This window comes from Cyanistes caeruleus, chromosome 5 (genome assembly GCF_971803275.1).
Source record: "Cyanistes caeruleus chromosome 5, bCyaCae1.hap1.1, whole genome shotgun sequence".
NCBI classification, from domain to species: Eukaryota; Metazoa; Chordata; class Aves; order Passeriformes; family Paridae; genus Cyanistes; species Cyanistes caeruleus.
The window spans coordinates 663359-671972 of record NC_141705.1 but is presented as its reverse complement, the minus strand read 5'-3'; the positions used below and the strand labels follow the sequence as shown (position 1 = coordinate 671972).

Here is an 8614-nt window from a genome sequence, read left to right as displayed (position 1 = left end):
CCAGTCTCTGAATGTGGGTGATTTCTCTGTGCCATTCTCCTGCTCTCAGCTGTCTCCTTTTGATGAGCAAAGATCTTGAATCCCAGGGCTTCTCCTTTTCTGGCTTTGAGCACGTTCCAGCACATCCCACAGCTGGTGTGCTGCTGCAGGGGCTGGCCAGTCTGGACCTTTCCCCAGAGGGACTGGCAAATGCTCTCCTAACTGGGAAATTCTCAATGTCATCTTGTCCCAGCTTTTCCTCCCTTGTGTTTTATTCATTATGCAAACCCCTTCTCTTTTTCCCCCCTGACTTTCTTTCAACAACCTGTAATCAAATGTTTCTCCAAAAGAAGTGCCCAAGGTTTGTTTGGGTTTTTTCCCCATGGCTGGGACCGTGTGGTTGGAGAGTTCACAGGCGCCTTTTGAACAGACGGCTAATTACTCAGGAGCAGCCACCAAAGTTAACTATAAATATGTAAATTGGGGAAGAATAAAACACTCGTTAAACATTAGGCATTTACTATGGAAATTAAGTGTCATTAGATGCATAAAAGGCTTTCCCAGCGTTTGTTCCCACGGCGTTTCCCTTCGAGCCTTCATTCGTGCACAGCAAACACAGAGGGGCCACCCCATCCCACCAGAGCAGAGCCATCCTGAATGGGTGCCCACAACTCCAACCCAAACATTTCTAAAATCACTCTGGAGCTTTGGAGATGCTGCACCGCTTCCCTCTCTCCCCCAGTTTGCATTTCCCCTTTGCTCCCTCACCCGATGCCACAGGAGGAGCAGAGGCTGGGACACCCCAGCCCAGGAGCGCTGCTCACATCTTCCTTCAGCTGAGCCAGGGCCAGGAGTGTTCTTGGGAAAGTGCTGGAAAACACTTCTCCCAGGGCTTTGGAGCAGAGCTGAGGGTAGAGCAAAAGCCCTGGAGAAAGGGTGGGAAATCCATCTGTGGGAGCTGAGAGCAGAGCACCTTCCTCCCAACATGAGGAATGGATCATCCTGCACGCCTTTTCCATGAGTCTGTGAAACCCCTCTTCATCTTCATTCTTTCCCAGGCCACCTTCTCTCATCTCTGAAGTGCCAGGAGCCAGGGAATGGCTCCCAGTGCCAGAGGGCAGGGCTGGATGGGATCTGGGGAACTGGGAATTCCTGGCTGGGAGGGTGGGCAGGTCCAGCTGGGGCTGCCCCTGGGTCCCTGGCAGTGCCCAAGGCCAGGCTGGACACTGGGGCTGGAGCTCCTGGGACAGTGGGAGCTGTCCCTGCCATGGCTGGGGTGGGATGGGATGATCCCTAATGCCCCTTCCAACCCAAACCATTCCATGGCTCCACGATCTTCATTCAACACCTCCTGTTCAGCTCACTCCATCTCTAATTAGCCATGAGTGAAAATGTAAATGACTCCCTTCCTCAACAGCCCTTCTGGAATTTAAAGGAACTGATGTGGAAATCCTGATTTGGAAGTGCCCCAGAAACCTGGAACAGGTTCCTGAAGGATTTCCTTAGGGATGCCCTGGTGTGATCCCATAAATCCCTTCCAAGCCCGTGTGCCCACGAGGATCAAAGTGCAGAATCATCAAATGCAGGAAATGTCCTGAAACTCATCTTCAGCCAAGCAGGTAAGAACAGGAGACCCCTGTGAATGGTGGTGGGGCCTGGCAGAGGTGGCTGTGCCTCGTTCACATTTGGAACACCTGCACTGGCGTTGGGAGGGTGAAGCTCTCCCTCCTCACCCTCTGTGCAAAGCAGTCAGTCCCAACTCCAGCACTGCAGTCCTGCTCCCAGCCAAAAAACCTCAAGGAAAGGTGGAAAAATTTAATTTCCTGTAGGGTTTTTTTCCTATAAACCAGGATTGATATGTCAAAAGGAAACTAAAATAAACCAGGGAAAATTACAAACTGGGAGAAAGTGTGGGGAGAGCAGAGAGATTTTTGCCCTTTCTGTAACACCCACCCACACGGAGCCAGCCTGCTGACAGCAGCAACGATGATCAAAAATAATCCAGGTTTTCTCACAGAACTTTCTGGGCTGTCCACTAGAAATGATACAAATGGAGCTGTGAATTGTGCCCAGGCCTGGTGCCAGCACCAGTCCCAGCAGTGCCCCTGACATTTCTGTTCCCCCAGACAAAGCAGAGGTGCCAGGGTGGGAAATGCTGGGATGTGGGAAATGCTGGGCTGTGGGAAATGTGGGAAATGTGGGAAATGTGGGAAATGTGGGAAATGCTGGGATATGGGAAATGTGGGAAATGTGGGAAATGTGGGAAATGCTGGGATGTGGGGAAATGTGGGAAATGCTGGGCTGTGGGAAATGTGGGAAATGTGGGAAATGCTGGGATGTGGGAAATGCTGGGCTGTGGGAAATGTGGGAAATGCTGGGCTGTGGGAAATGCTGGGATATGGGAAATGCTGGGCTGTGGGAAATGTGGGAAATGTGGGAAATGCTGGGCTGTGGAATGCTGGGCTGTGGGAAATGTGGGAAATGTGGGAAATGTGGAAATGTGGGAAATGTGGGAAATGCTGGGATGTGGGAAATGCTGGGATGTGGGAAATGTGGGAAATGTTGGAAATGTGGGAAATGTGGGAAATGTGGGAAATGTGGGAAATGCTGGGATATGGGAAATGCTGGGGCTGTGGGAAATGTGGGAAATGCTGGGATATGGGAAATGCTGGGATGTGCCCAGATCCCGTGTGGTGGTCACTGCCCAGCACCAGCCCTGCTGTGAGGAGGAGGAGGAGGAGGAGGAGGAGGAGAAAAGCCTCTCCACTTCCCTGACATCCATGACACAGGATTTTATGACACTTCGAGGGATTTTTGAGACACTTCATGACCTAAAATCCGTTCAAAGGTTGTGGGTGCAAACACTGTGCCCACAATGTACATCTCTGCATTTCCAATACAAATACAGTCAATATCATTAATCTCTTTTGTCAAGTTGTTCCTTTGTATGAACTCCTTGTTGTGCAGCAGTCCCAGGCTGGCCTGGAGAATCACCATGGAATAACAGGATTGTTTGGAGTGGAAGGCACCTTAAAGCCCCTCCAGTCCCCAGCCCAGGAACAGCTCCCCCATCCCAGGGAAAGGCAGAGATGCTCAGCTCGCTGCTCCCTGCACAAGGGAACCCTCACCCAGGGACAAGGGGGCACTGCTGGGGGATGTCCTTCACCAGACCACTCCCCCTCCTTCCCCAAGGGGTCTCTGGAGTCACAGAAATCTGCAACACTTAGGTTGGAAAAGCCCTCTGAGATCACCGAGCCCACCCATCCCCAGCAGTGCCAGGGCCAGCACTGCCCGTGTCCCCAAGTGCCACCTGCACAGGGCTTTAAATCCCTCAGGGATGGGGGCTCCACCCTGCCCTGGGCAGCTGGGCCAGGGTTTTCAGGAATAATTATAATTATTATAAATACATGGCATTGCACCCCTCGATTTCACCACAAGCCTCCTCTGACTCAGCCCTTGCTGGGCTCTGGAGGCTCCTGGCACCTGGGGCCACGTCCCTGGAGCTCTGTCCTGCTGCAAGCTGCGTGCAGGACCTGGGGGAGCCTCGGGGTGCCCTGGGAATGGGATCTGCTGGGAATGGGATCTGCTGGGAATGGGATCTGCTGGGAATGGGATCTGGTGGGAATGGGATCTGTCTGGTTGGAATGGGATCTGCTGGGAATGGGATCTGCTGGGAATGGGATCTGTCTGCTGGGAATGGGATCTGTCTGCTGGGAATGGGATCTGCTGGGAATGGGATCTGATGGGAATGGGATCTGATGGGAATGGGATCTGCTGGGAATGGGATCTGTCTGCTGGGAATGGGATCTGTCTGGTGGAGGCTGAAGAGCAGAACTGGGGGCATGTCTGGAGTGGGAGCTGCAGTCAAACACTGAATCCCAAATCCATCAGCCCTGGGGATCAGCGTTCTCTGGCCCTTTGTTTCTCTTCAATAAACAGGGACAAGCAGCCACAGACTCCTTCCTGCAGCCCCAGCCTGTCCTGCCCTGCAGGGCCGTCAGTCACAAACCATCGCTGGCATCCCCACTTCCAGCCAGCACTGCTGGCTTCCGGAGGAGCTTTGATGTCTGATGCATCTCTCCAAAAAATGACATCTTGAAGTTCATTGGAGCAGGGCTGGAAGCACAAACACTTTGTGACTGCACGCAGATGGCTGCAGACCTGGATCTGGGTTATTTATGCTTCTTGGAAAGAAGTTATTCAATATTCTGTTGGAGATTTAAATGTTTTTTCTAAGCAATTCCCAGGCAAAATTTAATGAGCAGTGAATGGAGGAGCTTAATAAGGGGTGGGATGAAAAAAAAAGTCTTTTTCTGTGTCTCTGGGCAATAAATCACAAGTCTTGCAAGGGCCACAAATCTTGGCTTTTTGTGCCATTTAAGCTGAGCTCCCTCGCCGCCGTTGAAGAAGATTTAAAGGCTGCCAGTCAGCTCCTGTGAGACACAGCTGTGCTGATTTGCTTATTCTTTAAAAACTGAGAAACTTGGAGGGCTGGAAAAGGCTTCCACCAGCTCAGAACTGAGTCCTGGAAAGGGGGAATGAGTTCCCCAACCCAGCTGAACATCACCCAGGGCTGGGGCTGCAGAGAGTGGAGAGCTCCCCTGGCCTCACATCTGCCCTCAGCCTGCCTTAACCAAGACACCTCTTGCTGTGCACGTGTTGAGATATTGTTAAATTAACTTGGCTGATGAGGAAGTGTCTCCTTTAGGTAAAGATATGATGTCCCTTATTCCTCTCTAAAACACGCCCAGGATCCACTCCAAATATTGGACGATACAGTCACAAGTTCAAAAGTGAAACAAGTCCAAAAGGCTGCCCAAAAGACTAAAAACCAGATTCTTATCTGAAAAACTCAACAACCGAAGTCCTGGGCACTTTTCAGGAGTCCTTTCCACCTCCCTGACCCTGGAAGCAAAGGGAAGATTTAAAACTTTGTGCCTTTCTCCTGGGAGACAGCTGCAGTGTGGGCAGGGGCGGGCAGCGCTGGCCCCCGCCAGGCCTGCAGAGCAAATGACCTGGATAAAGCTCTGCTCAGTCCTGGGAGCCCGCAGTGTCTCTGCAGATTGCCAGAGCTCTGTTCACTTGTCAAGCCAGGGCACAGCGAGCCCTGCTCCAGCCCCAGTGTCAGCCTCGCTGATGTCAGGGCTGTCCCTGCCCCCAGGGATGCTCCTGCATCCCAGCCTCCATCCCAGCCTCCATCCCAGCCTCCATCCCAGCCTCCATCCCAGCCTCCATCCCAGCCTGTATCCCAGCCTCCATCCCAGCCTCCATCCCAGCCTCCATCCCAGCCTCCATCCCAGCCTCCATCCCATCCTCCATCCCATCCTCCATCCCAGCCTCCATCCCAGCCTCCATCCCAGCCTCCATCCCAGCCTCATCCCAGCCTGCATCCCAGCCTGCATCCCAGCCTCCATCCCAGCCTCCATCCCAGCCTCCATCCCAGCCTCCATCCCAGCCTCATCCCAGCCTCCATCCCAGCCTCCATCCCAGCCTCCATCCCAGCCTCCATCCCAGCCTCCATCCCAGCCTCATCCCAGCCTCCATCCCAGCCTCCATCCCGGCCTCCATCCCATCCTGCATCCCATCCTCCATCCCAGCCTCCATCCCAGCCTCCATCCCAGCCTCCATCCCAGCCTCCATCCCAGCCTCCATCCCAGCCTCCATCCCAGCCTCCATCCCAGCCTCCATCCCAGCCTGCATCCCAGCCTCCATCCCATCCTGTATCCCAGCCTCCATCCCAGCCTCCATCCCAGCCTGCATCCCAGCCTCCATCCCAGCCTCCATCCCAGCCTGCATCCCAGCCTCCATCCCAGCCTCCATCCCAGCCTGTATCCCAGCCTCCATCCCAGCCTCCATCCCATCCTGTATCCCAGCCTCCATCCCAGCCTCCATCCCAGCCTGCATCCCAGCCTCCATCCCAGCCTCCATCCCAGCCTGCATCCCAGCCTCCATCCCAGCCTCCATCCCAGCCTCCATCCCAGCCTGTATCCCAGCCTCCATCCCAGCCTCCATCCCAGCCTCCATCCCAGCCTGTATCCCAGCCTCCATCCCAGCCTGCATCCCAGCCTCCATCCCAGCCTGCATCCCAGCCTGCATCCCATCCTCCATCCCAGCCTGCATCCCAGCCTGTATCCCAGCCTCCATCCCAGCCTGCATCCCAGCCTCCATCCCAGCCTCCATCCCAGCCTCCATCCCATCTTCCATCCCATCCTCCATCCCAGCCTCCATCCCAGCCTCCATCCCAGCCTCCATCCCAGCCTCCATCCCAGCCTCCATCCCAGCCTCCATCCCATCCTCCATCCCAGCCTCCATCCCAGCCTCCATCCCAGCCTCCATCCCAGCCTCCATCCCATCCTCCATCCCAGCCTCCATCCCAGCCTCCATCCCATCCTCCATCCCAGCCTCCATCCCAGCCTTCATCCCAGCCTCCATCCCAGCCTCCATCCCATCCTCCATCCCAGCCTTGGAGAGGGACTTGTGGGTGAGAGGAAGGATCACCTGTCTGGGGTGAGGCACCACCAAGAGCTCTGGCAGGAAAAACCACTGCTTTTAGGAAAACCCAGTGGCAGCACTCCTCACTTTTGCAGCCAGACTGAATTCCTCCCCTTGTTCTACCTGCTTCTGCCTTGGAGTTAGCTGAAACAGCAGCTGCAGCTCAGAGCTCCAAGATTTTTACCAGCTCTCAGGCAGGCATCAGGTCACCCGTGCCATGCTGTGTGCTGTGCTGTGCTGTGCCATCCCATCCCATCCCATCCCATCCCATCCCATCCCATCCCATCCCATCCCACCCCACCCCACCCCCTGGTTGTAAAGGGCTGCTGGGGTGCCCTGGGGCAGGAAGGTTCCTGTGCCAGTGCCCCCCCAGCCTCTGCTGCCCCTCCCTTGCAGCCCCGAGGATGGGGCAGGGCTGAGCCTGTGCCAGAGCTTCCCTGGGGGTGCCAGCACTTCCCTGGGGGTGCCAGCACTTCCCTGGGGGTGCCAGAGCTTCCCTGGGGGTGCCAGCGCTTCCCTGGGGGTGCCAGCGCTTCCCTGGGGGTGCCAGCGCTTCCAGGGGGTGTCAGGTCTGTGAAACGCTGCCCTGGCACAGACAGAGCACAAAGACCTGCTCAGACCCAGATTTCCCCCAGGCTTGTGTTGTACACGGCTCAGAATTCACCACCACATAAATTAATGACCTCCAAACACCGAGCCCTGCTATTTTTTAAAGCTGAGAGGCCTCTGGGCAGGTGTTTAGGAGGCGAGCTCGTGGTCCTGGGGGAGTGACTCGTTTGCACACTTGACAAGGTCTTTATTAAGGGCCAGAGGCTGTTTGGTGGTGGTGTTCATTTGGTGGCAGCGTTTCCCTCTGGTCCCCTTGGGTTCCCTTGCCCTCCACGCCAGTCCTGAGCCAGGCAAGGTGAGAGGGAGGGAAAGGCTTTTAAACCCTCCTGATCCACCTGTCGAGACCTGCAAGGTTTTCTGTGTGCTGTGACATGCGTGTCCCCAGGCTGGAAAATCCCCCATTAATGGGAATTACCTTTTCTGTCCCAAATCCCTGCTTCCTTCGTGCAGGGAGGAAACATCTGAACCTCCTCAGAAATGTGACTTTTAAACTCTCTGGGTCTCCAGAGATGGTGGAGATGATGCATTTTTAAGACACATCCAAGGCCAGGTTGGACAGGGCTTGGAGCCAGGTGTCCCTGCCCATGGCAGGGGGTGGAACCAGATGGGCTTTAAGGTTCCTTCCAAACTAAACCAAACCAAACCAAACCAAACCAAACCAAACCAAACCAAACCAAACCAAACCAAATCAAACCAAATCATTCTGGGACTCTCTCATTCCATATTATTTACAAAATAAATTCCTCACCTCCTCTTGGTTTTATGGTTGCCCCCTGAAATGTAAGATGTCCCTTCTCTCTGTAAATTTTCCCTCCTGGAAATAGTGGGATCGGATCAGGCTGTAAGCTCTTCCCTGTGGCTCATCCTGTGCTGCATGGAGTGGGACAGTGGAGTAACCTCATCCAGAGAGCCTTTGGATGTGCTGCTGGTGCCTGGCAAAGCACAGGAACAGCCTGGAATGGGTTTGCTGATCCCACCTGGCTCAGGTGGCTTTGTGCAGCGCTGTCCTGCACCTCAGGGATGGCAGCGTGCTGCCCTTTGCACCCCCCAATCCATCAGCGCTAATTAATGAATTACACCGCTCAAGCACTGCGCACCATGAGAGGCTCTGCTCCTGACACAACCTGCAGCTCAGTCAGTAGTTATAACTCAATTAATTAGTGATCATTTACCTGCCCACCTGTGCCTGCTCTGCTCCCCCGAGAGTGGGATCGGTGCCTGGAGTCTCTGGAGTGGGAATGGGAACCAGCCCTGATTTACAGAGTCACAGTGAAGGGTAAGGGCAGCAGCAGCTCCTTCTCCACGAGCTGCCCTGTGCTTTGTGACCTGCCTGCGGTCACCACATGATCAGGACCTTTCCTGAACGCATCATTTCCCTCCCCCTGGATGTTGAGGAGGGCTGCTTTCAATTACTTCTTTCCTTCACGCTCTGTATTTCCAGCTGCCTCCAATGAGCAATTCATCTACTCTATCAAATGACTTACCAAGATAGATTTCACATACAAGGCAAATAGATTCTGCCTCCCCTCATGAT

At 54.6% G+C, this 8614-nt stretch overlaps 1 long non-coding RNA gene across 1 annotated transcript; it reads right to left on the bottom strand.

Annotated features, from left to right (window-relative positions):
* Window positions 1-2668: 2668 nt before the first annotated feature.
* Window positions 2669-8196, bottom strand: LOC147652832 (uncharacterized). Its single transcript, XR_015287416.1, has 3 exons — window positions 8178-8196; window positions 7829-8012; window positions 2669-4884 (listed from the first exon to the last, which is right to left on the bottom strand). It is a non-coding gene; the product is annotated as an uncharacterized LOC147652832 (long non-coding RNA).
* Between the last annotated feature and the right edge of the window lie 418 nt (window positions 8197-8614).